The sequence below is a fragment of the Puma concolor genome, chromosome A2, assembly GCF_028749965.1.
Source record: "Puma concolor isolate L17-30 chromosome A2, mPumCon1.1.hap2, whole genome shotgun sequence".
Classification (NCBI taxonomy): Eukaryota; Metazoa; Chordata; class Mammalia; order Carnivora; family Felidae; genus Puma; species Puma concolor.
In genome coordinates this window covers 78,181,264-78,194,528 of record NC_141668.1, presented here as the reverse complement: position 1 = coordinate 78,194,528, position 13,265 = coordinate 78,181,264, and the positions used below count along the sequence as shown (strand labels likewise).

At 40.7% G+C, this 13,265-nt stretch overlaps 1 protein-coding gene across 6 annotated transcripts in view; it reads left to right on the top strand.

The window, feature by feature from the left end:
• The window catches only part of LOC147583279 (uncharacterized), a 401,534-nt gene that overhangs the window by 69,470 nt on the left and 318,799 nt on the right, over positions 1-13,265 (top strand). For 2 of the 6 annotated variants that reach the window (XR_015248030.1, XR_015248032.1), the window contains 3 exons: positions 2,994-3,059; positions 5,893-5,927; positions 7,710-7,869. The exons of 2 other annotated variants lie outside the window; for them this stretch is intronic. The gene's annotated coding sequence lies outside the window, so the exon portion shown is untranslated. The remainder of the gene's footprint in view (positions 1-2,993; positions 3,060-5,892; positions 5,928-7,709; positions 7,870-13,265) is intronic. 2 more of the 6 variants (XR_015248033.1, XR_015248031.1) reach the window with 1 other exon arrangement.

Genomic DNA, 13,265 nt, shown 5'->3' with positions numbered 1-13,265 from the left:
TGCTGCAGATGTTGCTGCTGGTATCAGCCTGCGGGGTTTTCAAGGGTTTTCCCCAGAGCCCGTGGAATCTGCATTCCAGGCAGATTGAAATTTAGGGAGGCTGAGGAGGATCCCTCTCCCGAAGGAGCCAGACAACTCTGAGTAGCTGGGAAAACACTACCTGGTCTAGGCTTCCAGGCATTTCTCTTGCTGCCATTTTGTCTCAATTCAGAGTAAAAGGTGACATCTTTCCCCTCTGTCTGGAAGCCTTGGGTTCTTATGGGGCTCATAACTTGATCTTGAATTAGGAGGTTTTCATTTAGGTAGATTAAGTCGTTCAAAAGAAGCTGAAAGAAAGAGGGATGATGATGTGGATACCTTATTGTTGATCTATAGCTAGATAATATTACATAATAATATGCAATAATATATGTTGCATAATTATATACATGCAAATGGGATTGATATGTCTTCCTATATAGGAGGAGCTCAGAAACTACAGCTATGGGGGTTTAAGATTTAATTAGTCATGGTAACCTATGGGGCAAAGCACCCCTCAAACTCTGCAGTTTAGAACCTAGAATCTCCTAATCTGTCTGTTGCCAAGCCATCTGGTCTTAAGTTCCATGGCATACTTGTCAAGATCCAGATGTTCAGCCATATGGAGGCCTGTTCCCAGCACTTTGGAGCCAACCCTTCCTTTGCCTGGATTGCAGCTCTCTGCAGAGTATCTTGTGGTGTTAGCTCTCACCCCATGTCTTCCAAGAAGTCTTCTCCGAGCCTCTGGTTGCAATAAAACTTTTCTTTGTCCATACAGGGTAGTTTATGCTTCCAATACAGCAGTTAGGATGGTTTGCCTCGTAAGAGAGTTACTGTGTCTACATCTCCTCTCCTGGACTGCAAGCTCCCGGGGTTGACACCCTATTGTTTTCAGCCTGGGATTCTCCACCACACCTAGAACAGTGCTTGCTTATAATAGGTGCTCCATATTTAGTGCATTCATTGATAAACCTATGTTAGAGGTTCATCTGATAGTTTCTTTGGGCAAGGAAGAGCTTAAGAAAGTATTAATTGATTTTATAGCATCAGTTTTCCCAGTTTGAAGACTGACAGAGTGAGAGAAAGGTGTGCAGCTAGGAAAGAAGGCCTCCTGGTGTGTTCCTTAGAGGCCTCATGGTTAATCAGCACGGTTTTAGTGACCTGCCCCTGGTCTAGTGTGGCTTTAAGCCTTTGTGAGCACGGAAACTTGATTCTTTGCACACTGACCCTGATACTTACAACTGTAATGCTGATTTGTTAGTCGTCAAATGGAATATAAAGAAAATAATTACTGTGAAAATACAGTTGTGGAGGGCACCAAACATTCTAGCCATCACATTCTTTCCCTGGGGGAACATCCCAAGGAAGCCATTTTATGCACAAGCCTGCTCTATACACAGGGGAGTGAGGTATCACATTCCAAGGCTGCTGGCATCTAAGCACCCACCATTGACACCAGGATAACATATCTGCCACCAGCATGTTGCTGGGTCTGTGGACAAGGTCATTCTGGTTTCTGGGTGGTGTTTGGATCCATGATGAATTGACATATGGATAATCATATCCCAAATGCAGTCTTCAACTAATAACAGAATCATTGTTTTTTATACTTATTTTCAGGTGGACAAAAAAATTTTAAACCTGATTTTTATGAAAGGCAGATATATTTCAGTTATGTAAGCTCTTTTCTTTGCCAAAGGCAACTAGAGTCCCAGAAAGGGAAGATTACATTACTGAAATATGAAGGATAGAAGAAATTGTCTTTATTAGTACTAAACTTAAGAGGTACTCGACTTATTTATCTTGTAGTTTAAAGATTGATTTTTCCCTGGGTCCTAGGAGGGACACAAAATTCCTAACTCTCCCAGTCTGTCCTTAAACCCCTGCTGTAGGGAAAATTAAACTTTCAAAGATGCCAGCAGCCTGAAGACCAAGGCTTTGCCGTTGGCAGAATTCATCCTTCTCCTGAAAGCTTATCATCAGAACTCCAGATAAGCCTTCCCAGATGTTGCACACACCGTAGCATTCCTGTTTAGAGATTTCCACATTTATCATGCCCTAAGTCTTTCCTGCCACTTCCTCCTGGTCCAGCCTGCTGTCTCAATCTCTCCATGTAGCAGAATTTAGGACAATTGATGAAGTAGGCCTTGAGCCATTACTTAATGACTGAATGAAAGTATGCCTTTAATAGCTTGTGCCTCCTTTTCTATGTCATTTCTCTCCTCTTTGGGGCTTATTTTCTTTGCAGTCTTGGGTCTTGACCACTCCTCCCTCTTCCCAGAGACCTCTTCTTACAGTGCGTCACACATTATCATGGGGTGCTGGCTCTGGAGGTGACTGACATGATAGTCTATAATTAGCACATATATGGGAAACTCTTCACGTCAGATTTGCCCTCTAGCTGTTTTTGAAAAACAAAACAAAACTGAAGGATTCCTGGAGATGTCTGGCTTATCCAAAGAAATAAATCTCTAATGAGGGGGGTTGGATTTCAGGCACTTTGGGAGATAATTTTGAATATGGGTATAATGAGTATTTTGTCTTTTGCTTGCCCAGTATCCAGGGTCGGGACTAGGGTGAGATGAGTGAGGAGCCTAGGGGCGCAAAATTTGAGGCGGGGTTCACTGTATCCACTCTTAAAATGGATCCTTGTGAACCAGAAAATGAGTGTTCCTTAAATTTAGGCTCTTTGGTGCCTCACTGACCTCCTCTTGTCCTAGCCTTTGCAGAATCCATTTTTCTTTGTGCTAACCACATCTTCATTTTCCTTTGGGAAACACCCTAGCACAGGTCTCAGTCCCTGTGGTCCAGGTGGAAGTGACAACACTGAATGGGGATGGGGGGAGAGTCAGTTTTTGGAATAGACCCGTGACATAGGCCTGGCCAGTCAAAGCACACAGTCTCGTTCACAGTGATTAGTTCCGTGATGACACATGAGCTAGGCTGGGCTAATAGGACTCTTTCCTGGACCTCAGGTGAACCTGCTAGAGGAGAGAGTGAGCCTGAGAAAGAAGCCCGTCAAGGGAAAGGAGAGCAAAGAGGTGAGAGGGATCTATTTCTGAATCTGTTGGAACTCTACACCTGAAGAGGATTATACACCCTGGGCTTTTTAGTTACGTGTGTGAATAATTGTGTGCTATTTGTACCATCCTGGGTAACAATATGGGATACGGTAGGATGGGAAGGGCACCTGCTCAGTCTTGCTTCTCCATTCTGCCCACTAAGGAGGCTTCATCACACCACTGGGATGTGGATGCCATTTATTGTTTGGGGGAAAAACAAACTTCCTGAATTTTCTTGTAGCAAATCTGGGGCTTGAGTAAATAACCTGTGTGGCTGAAGTTTCTCGGCTACTTCTCGGTAGATGTGGAAGTTTAATTTCTTTTCCCAGCCAACTTCTTTTCTGCTTCTTTCCTACTCTCCTGGGAGGTGGGCTAATAGAACCACCTTTTCTCCCCCGTGAAATGCGAAATGACAAAGGGTTCAAACCGGGTCCATGGCCTGAATTTACTTACTATACCAATTTCTAGGATTCCTGCCAACACAAAGCAGGAAGCAAAACCAAACAACATTTTGCCACCCACCTGTTACCAAAAAAAAAAAAAAAACCAAACCACTGATGGGAAAATATGCCAGACACTGGCAATCATGGAGACTGGGCTAGACGATGATGTCAGGAATAACAATAAAGAATTTAAAAATAAGACATGCCCTGAAGACCCTGGCTCTGTCACTAGAAATTTAAGAAAAGGTGAAAGTAGAAGAGTTGAGTGTGTGAGAATGAGTGAATAATAGCACTTTAAAAAGTCACTGACTCGAGGTCAAGGGCAGCTACTTCTGGGATTGGGAAATGGGGGAGGAATCCCTGTTGTATTTATCTGCATCTCTGACTCTCTGAGTCACAAGGTCTGTGGTAATTTGGCAGGACTATGGACTGACCATCCCCAAGAGAAATCTGGACTTGGTCCAGGCCACACCTGCTGGTCTCGGACGAGGTCACTTGGCTATGATGTTATCAAAGAACAACATCTTCAAAGTTTGAAGAGATGGAGGAAATATCTAAGTCAAGTTAATGTTTTGATAAATGATACATTTTTTGATAAGTTAATAGAGATGTTCTTTTTGTAATTCAAAAGCTGAAAATAAGTTTTACCTCAGCCTCCTGGTAAAGGAGCTGGTTGTCAAGGTGCTGGGAGTGCTGTTTCCACAGTGGGTGGTGGTTCCTGTTAGTACTGGAAATATTATTGGTAAAGGTGATTCTAGTACAGCCAGCCTGTGCCTGGTGCCAGGAAAGGGAGGTTAGCTAAATTGTCACATACTGAAGAGGAGACCAAAAAAGAAAGAAAGAAAGAAAGAAAGAAAGAAAGAAAGAAAGAAAGAAAGAAAGAAAGAAAGAAAGAAAGAAAGAAAGAAAGAAAGAAAAGAAGAAAAAAGTGAATGTAGCTTAATCCATTGTCCTGTTCAAAGAGAATTTGCAATGAGATTAGTATAAAGCAGATCATTGTTGGAAAAGGACAAGAATAATGAAAACATTAGCCCATTTTTTTCTACTTTTGACTGTTTATAAAGATCAATTACTTGCTAAGAGTTATTTTTCTTCCTTGGAATTGCCTTAAAGATAACTATAAAGCTTTCTTTATCATGCTGGTAAGGGAATGCCAAATATAGTTGATTTATTTTTTATTTATAGATTACTTGCCAAACAGTTGATTTCACTACTATAGATTATTTTAGGTTATGTGAAACTTCATGTTAAAGGATTAAATTAAAATATTTGAAAGGTTGATGCACAGGTGCAAAATTCAAGATATGAAAGCAGTAACATTAGAAAGCATTTCCCCCCAGACCTCGAGTTCTCCTGTCCAGAAGCAACCATGTTGATGATTTATTGGGTTCCTTTCACAGGCAAACTATGCAAATAAAAGCCTGTATATTTAGTCTTAAAAAATCCAAGCGGCAGCCTACTAGTCACATTCTACTTCTTGCTTTTCTCACTTAACGGTGCAACTTAGAGATCATTCAGAAAGAACAGTCAAGGCAGGTCTATTTAAAATTATACCGGTACATGCCTACCTTCCTTTACTTGTTCCCCCCTTTCTCTGCTTTGTTTCCATAGCACTCATTAATTTCTATCACACTGTAATGGAATGATTTACTGTGTTTATTGTTTGTCTTCCCCTAGATTGCAGGAGCCACGGGAACAAAGCATTTTTGTGTCATTTGCAATCTGCTGTGTATGTAGCACCTGGAATGGTGGTTGGTACCACGTAGCAGGGTCTCAGTAAATATTGTTGAATGAATAAGTGAATATATGTTTCGAAGGAACAATGATGGACTGGTAGCAACCCCTAAGAGAGATATGTAGAAATTTAAGATCTTTGAAACCATTCATGTAAACACTGTATTGATGTGATTAAATCCGCTTTTCACCAGTGGAAGTGGAATGCTCAATTAACTGCCTCTACTGATGGCCAAATATTTTTGTGCTAAACTCGTTCAGAAAAGACCAGTGCCTCTGGCTACTTCTCTCCTGCTATTCCCAGGGTTCTGCTTTTTTTCAGACTTCTTTTGCAGCTATAACCTTTTCATTTAATTACTTCTCTCCCAGCTCCTTATCTCCTAAGTCTGCAATAGCATTTTGTGAAAATGTGATGGAATTCTTGGGTCTTTTTTTCTGAAAGTGTCTTGGTAGTGAGACATTGCACAAAGTCCCAGCAATTAGCACTTGTAAACAGGCTGTGGAAGGGTGTCCAGCATTCATTATAGGAAAGGGAGGGAAGACTACCCTGTTCACATTTTAGGACTGTACAGGAGCCATTGAAAGAGTTTTGATTCCTCAGAAATGTCACCTTTGTTTTTATATAACCATTGCAGGGAAAAGAGATGTGGACAGATGGCTTTCAAATGGTGTAAGTAAAAAATATTTGAAATCATTAAAAAAGAGGAGGTGGAGAAAAACAAAATAAATGGCTTATTCTACTGATCCTCTTTAGATAGATATCTGGTTTGGTGGGACTAGTGGCTATTTGGGAATATTCTTAATTTATGCTTTCTTGCATTTGGTAAAGCAGTGATTACATAATAGATTTTACACACAAGGAAAGCCACAAGGGAAAGAATATTTGGAAGCAGTGGGGAGGTAGGTTATAATTTTTTATGTCATTCAAATGTGAATTACTTAATACTTTAGATCAGAACTATTTTAATTTTGAACTTAAATCCAGGGCCATTCATAACTTAATGGCCATTCATTAAGAATACCATTCATAAGCAAGAGAAATATTTTAATTAAACACTAGAAATTTATGTAGAGAAAAGAAGTTTATCAAATCTTGTCAAAATCCACTTGCTAGAAATAAAAGTTTATTATTTTTGGAGGGGAGGGTGATATCTGTCGATCCTGGTGCCCCCTTCTCCTCTTCAAAGAATAAATCCTCATTTGACCAGAGGGAGGGAAGGAAGCCCAGTTAAGGACGCCAAGGGAACCCAAACAGATTCAGTCAAGTTCATGGACTTCAAATGTAGTGCCATTAAGACATTTTAGTTAAGTCTAAGACCAGTTTTTAGACCACTCTACTTGGAAGGGGAAAAGGAAGAGACAGGAAAACTCTAAAAAGCAGACCCAAGACTCAAAATATGACTGGGATACTTTATTATAGGAGCAAAACAATCAGGATATGCTGAAGGAATTACTATATATGTTATAATATATTAATCTTTATATTGATAGCCCTATTATGACAAGAAAAATTATGTTTAGCGTGCTTCCATAATACAAGGAATGGTATAAAAACCATTTTAATGGCATTTCTATCCAAAATGATTGTCATGAAGTGAGTTTTTAATACTGACCCACCCTCCCTCCTGAGAAACCACTCACGGTCACCTGCATCCACCTTTTCATAACTAATAATTGCCACACTTCCATTTTCACTCTGATTTTCTCATCATTACCTCTGTCCATCCAGCCCACTCACCCTGTCTGTCCCACTCTTGCTGGTTTCTGACCTCATCTAGACCTCTGCTCTTGCTTACTCTTATACTCCTCAGTTGCTCCTGCTCCCCCTGTCTTTTCTTTTACCTCGCCGAGATTCCACCTACTCCCGCGACCCTTTGCTCACAAATGCTTTTTGATTCCCTTGACCATCTCTTTGTCCATTTTCCTTATCTGGCAAAATCTCAACCTCGGTTTCCCCCAGCTAACTGCCTACTTTGCACCTCCACTCAAAGCAGGTAACTGTTGCTGGGGAAAATCACACAGTCATGCTGACTACAGTCATTTCAAAACCATGAGCACACGTGGCAAAGGCATACCACACTAAGTGCCATCCTGCTGTGTCTGCCAAGCAGATTCAATGTCTCACTCTCTGAAATGACTCCTTAAACCTCTTCTTCCCTTCCCCACTCAATCACATGTTGTGATGTTACCATGATCTCATTTTCCTACCACTAATTCTAAGAGCCCCCCCCCCCCCCATATTCATACTTATACATTCTGCCAATGTGCCCCTAAGGCCGTTTTGTTCAGGTATACTCTGGATCTCACCCAGAAGTACCTTCAAAAAGACCACTCCTCCAATTATCTTCTTCCTTGTCCCAGTTTTCGGTTCATCCCTGTGCCCTGGATTATGTCAGATAGCATTCAAGTAATGTCTTCCTGTCCTAACCTTGAGTATTTGTTTCCGCTACAGGATGTTTGCATATTGTAGCTACTGCTGCTTCTGCTTGGAAAGAAAGGACTTTGCTCAGATCTACAAGTGACTGCCTCATTATTCTGTTCTCAGCTTCTCATCTTGTTGCCTTTAACGACCCTCTTAGCTCAGATTAGCTCTCCCATCTACCACCTTTCAGGTAGGCACCATATGTCACATTACATAATTTTATTTCCCTCATGGTACATAGTGTCTGAGAGTGCCTAGCTTCTTACTGATGTGTTTATGTATTTCTGTTCCCACTGGAGGGTAAGCTTATTGGAGTCCAGGAACCGCCTCTTCATTACCGTGTTCTGTATTGTCAGAGAACAGTCACTGGCATTCAATAGGTGCTCAATACTGACTGATGGATTGACTGATTGACTACTTGAAGGTAGTAATTACAATAATTTGGAAGAAATTGTTCCCCAGCAATGCTGATAAAAGATGTATTATTGTGTTTTCTCCTTCAAATAAATCCAGTTCTGGAAGGCTAGTGAAAAACAATAATATGAACACCAGTGCTAATAAAAATGCTTATATAGAACTTTCTATGTGCCAGAAATTTTTCTGGACACTTTTCAAACATTTGTTTAAGCCTCACAACAGCCCTCTGAAGCAAGTACAACAAATGAGGAAACTGAGGCACAGAACATGCCCGCACACTTAGGTATTTCCCAACCTAGATTTCATTGTTGCCTCAGTGGGGAAAGTGTTGAGCAGTGTTTATCTAACCTAAATCCCTTCAGATCATCACATTTGCTGGTTGTCATTTCCATAAGAAGGAACAACCATTTAGCATAAAGTATCAGGCAATCTTGTAGCCACCACTGATCTTGGATACACTACACCCCAGGAACTGTGCTAGGTGTTGTGAGAGATACCAAAGAAGAATAAGACAGGGTCCTTTCGGAAAAGACAGGAGTAATATGTTTAGTAAGTCTAAGGATTGTACATCTATAAATGACTGTATAATATCATTAAATAAAATGAACAAATTTATAAAATATTTATACCTTTGCATACTTCTAGTTTTTAGGTGGCAATATTCTTCCTGTTTTGAAGATATGGAAAATATTCATGAAGTTAGATTACTTGGATAAAGGCCATATCACCATACCTTGGCACCTAGCTTTCAAAGTCTTAGGATATATTAAGGGTGTTGGATCCAAATAAGAATATTCATATTTGGGCATCAAGCAGAATCCCCTTTCTGAATGCAAGTATCAGTTGGTCTTCCCAGTTCTGATACCATTTTTCTTTGTACTACATTAAGTGTCTTCTTCCCCACTTTTTTAGGACTTTATGTAAACACAAAAGCCTTAATTTAGTAGAGTTGGCCACATACCACTAGATGAACTATACATTTTTGAAAACTCACAAAGTGGTAATTTAAGAACAAATATAGACAGCATATCTTAAACAATTCAGTCATAGCTCCAACATGGGTTGGGTGATACTCAGCCTATTTCCTTAAAGAACTAGGAATACCCTTAGGCAGCAGTGACTAAGGAGACATCTGTCTTCATCCTGTTTTTACATCCTACACTAGCCCACACCTTCCCGGACTGGCCTGGGCACAGCTCATTTCAGAGATGATCACCGGGAGTTTCTGGTATGTGTCTATAATTTCTCAAAGTTAAGTCCCTAAAATATCTTAACTTTCTGTTTCAACTACACAGTCTGCACCAACTCTATTTCAGTTCTGTAGCTACATATACTCCGTGTTTATTGCACAGATCTGCAGTGCTAAGAATTTATGATATGCATTTTTAAAAAAATTATAGAAGTATCTACTGATACTGTGTATAAGAAAAAATGCTTTATACTTTGCATTGTCTCCTATCATCTTTTACCAAAAGCCTCTGTAGCTAGCATGTCTGGAATTTTAAGGTTCTTTGGTGTAGTAAGTTGAATTCTGTTCCCCTAAAAGATATATTCCAGTCCCCAGCCCTGTGAGTACCTGTGAATGTGAACTTATTTGGAAGTAGGGTCTTTGCCAATGTAGTTAGTTAAGGATCTTGAGATGAGATCGTCCTGGATTTAGGGTGAGCTCTAAATCCAATAAATTGTGTCCTTATAAGAGAAAGAGTTGAGACACAGAAAGAAGGCCAGGTGAAGACAGAAGCAGACCGAAGTAAAGAGATGTTATGCAGACCCAAGTGAAGGGATGCTGAGGGTTGCGGGAAGAAATGCCTGGAACAGATTCCTCCTCAGAGCTTCCAGAGGGAACCAACCCTGCTAACACCTTGACTTTCAACTTCTGGTGTCTGGAACTGTGAGATAATAAATTTCTGTTATTTTATGCCACCAGTCCTGAGGTAGCCTGTTATGGCACCTGTAGGAAATTAATATACTTGGTTTTAGTGGGGAAATAACAAGTTCATGGCTTGAGCAATGCCAAGAATATCCTTACCTATTGCTGATTATTGCTTCCTTTATGGTTATTTCCTGTCTCATACATCGTCAAATGCCCACTTTCACTGTATACCTGGGCAAAAGGTGGTTTCTCCCAACCTTTGCAATAAAGACAACCCAATACCAACAACAATCAACCACCCAAGTATATTAAAAAATCTGTGCTTCTGTGGTTTTTCTTTTTAAGTATCTCATGTGTATTATTATAAAAATTGTAATTGTCATGTATTTAGCAATATTTCAATGAACAATGCCTAACTTAGCATTTTGATGAAATATACCTTCTTTCTGAGAGAATTTTAATCAAAATAATACAGAGAGAAACATACTTAGCAACATGATCTTAGACAGTTTAAGATTGTCATTTGCACGTTATAGGTTTTCAGGACACAGAGAGTGAATCATGTTAGGCTGGAATAACTGAAGGAACACTTCACTCATCCTTCTTCAGGGCCCTTCCGGGAGCCGGGGTAGTGGTGACGTGAATTTTGTCAGAGTGTATCAGAGATTCTCCGCATCCGTGGACTTGAATCTTTCCTGTGCTTGCTGCAGTCACAGTTCTAGGTCCTTGCTCTCTGATCACTTGCTGAAGTCTTAATAGTTCTAGAAGGCCAAAGCTTGTGTTTATTTAGTTAGTAATCACGGTAGGTGAATGCCAATTACATTTGTTCCATTCATAAAAGGGACAACCAAGGGTTTTTAACCTGGAGTCTGTGAATTCAGGTTCACAGCAAAAATTTTCTATTTTTATTAAACACAAAATGAAACTCAATTGTAATTCAATTTCAGTTGCTTTGGTAAACTTATTTTATTTTATGCCTGTATCAGTTTTATTCTGAGAAGGGGTCCATAGGCTTCCGTAGCCTGCCAAAGAGGTCAATGGCACAGAAAATTTTAAGAACCCTTGCATTAGCTCTTAGAAAGAAAGACGACCAAGGTCTGAGGCCATTAAATCATTTGCTTCTGGAAACCTGGGTTGTTTAGCACATTTCCTTTCAAGGGCATAGACAAATAGCAATAAGTAACACTCCAGTTTTCCAAAAATGACCAAGCCCTTGTTCTCTTTAGTTACTTTACATTTTATTTACATCTACATCTTGTGTACCAGCTTTTTTGGTGGCCACATTGAACACGTCTTGTTAGTTTTCTGTGGAGGGGTTTTATTATCATTAGTCGTCTGCAGCTCTCGATATTGATTCTGAATGCGTGGTCATCTTTACTCTGCCTTGGTCATATACTGACCTTCCTTATTTGGCTTGTAACTGGAGATGGGGTGCATGGTACCCTCAGAATATTTGTGCTGGAAGACACGAAGTCATTTATGAGAAAACAGGGACATTAGAGGCAGGTCATGTGGAAAGGGTGTCATGGAGTTTCCTTTATGGAAATGAAAATGCTGTTTATACTACTTTGCCTTTCATCATGGAAAATTATTCTGCTGATGCTACAGCTTCTGAGTGTATAGGTGTGGCTGAATTAACTTGGGCATGACACATAATTGCATACCTCTTCTCTGATGTTCAAGGCAAGTGGAGCTTATTGTTATTTTTGGCTCTCTTTAGGGTTATTGGTTATAGAATGCTCTCTTTTTTCGGAACTAATTTTCGAAAACCATCAGCAACAGGGAGTCTGGGTGGCTCAGTCAGTTAAGCATCTGACTTTGGCTCAGGTCATGATCTTATGGTTTATGAGTTCAAGTCCCCCATCTGCTGAGCTCGAGCCCCGCTTTGGGTGAGCATGAGGTCCGCTTCAGGTAAAAAGCCCCACCTTGAGTGACCCCCACTTCTCTCTCTCTCTCTCTCTCTGCTCCTCACTCACTTGCTCCCTCTCTGTCACTCAAAAAAAAATCTATGTCTATATTCACACATACATATTGGAGTAGGAGAATCATTTATTCATTCAACAAATGTTTGTTACGTGCTGACTGGCTGCAGGGCCTGTGTTTTGAACTGTGATTTCACGTGCTAGCATCTCCACCTCTCTTGGTAGGCCTCTCCTGTGACTTTACAGAGAATGGAAGACCTCACTTAACAATCTCCCTCTCCAAATCAGACTTTTCTCTTCAGGAACACTGGTGCTGTTTTTCCCTTCCACGATCGTATTTCTACCAATTTTACTCCCTTTCATGCATTTTTAATGTCTGGGGTCACTGGTCCTTTCCCCATTACCTACAATTAGGTGTTCATTATTCAAAACATTGGCAACCAACAGTCCAAAGCCACCATCTAAACAGAAACAAGAGAAAAAGGAAAACACTCATGATCAAGCCTCTCTTGTCTGCTTCTCTTCATCTCCAAACACCCTTGGAAGAGTTCTCACTTGCTCGTAACTACTTACTCCTGGGACCTTTGTCATTTGATATTCTCTCTCATCAAGCCACTGAAAAGTGCTCAGTGACTTTTTAATGTGAATTTTGATGGCTAGTCTCAAATTCTCAATTTTTTTTCTGACCTCTCCGAGCTGTTTTAAACTGTGGACTGCCGCCTCCTCAACACTGTCTTCTTTCTTAGTATCACTGGCACTGTGCATTCCTGATTTCCTGTGATTTCTCTGGGGTTTTGTAGTCCTATTGCCCACATCTGTCCATCCCCAGATGTGGCTCCTCCCCTAGGCCTTACTGGTCCTTCTCTCTCTCTCTGTAAAGCTCTACCTAAGTGAGCTCATGTCAACTGTCAGCCCAGAAGACCAACCCCCATATCTGTAGACACCGTATTGTCTTTCCTCCTGGACTGGTGGACACCCCCACTGGGTGAGTCATTTGAAAGTGCCAGGCAGGTACCTCCCATACACATGATCTCCGGCCTCTTAAACCATCACTCTTCCTGATTTCTGATGGACTCACTGGTCTTATTCTTGTAGCCACCCAGCCCCCAGACTTGGGACAGTTACCTTTGACTCCTCCTTTCCTCCATTATCCCACACAGCTGTTGGTTGCTAAGTGTTGTCCAGTCTTCCTTCTCAGCATTTTTCATACCATTTTTTCCTGAATTAACTTGGGAATGACACATAATTGCATTTCTCTTGTCTGTTCGATTTGTACAGTCCTTTCCTTCTTAAGGTTAATTCTCAATTCCCAAATGATATCTCTTCTCTTTCCCCCCTGCTTCCATCCACCACCCCTAAACCCATTCACCAGGT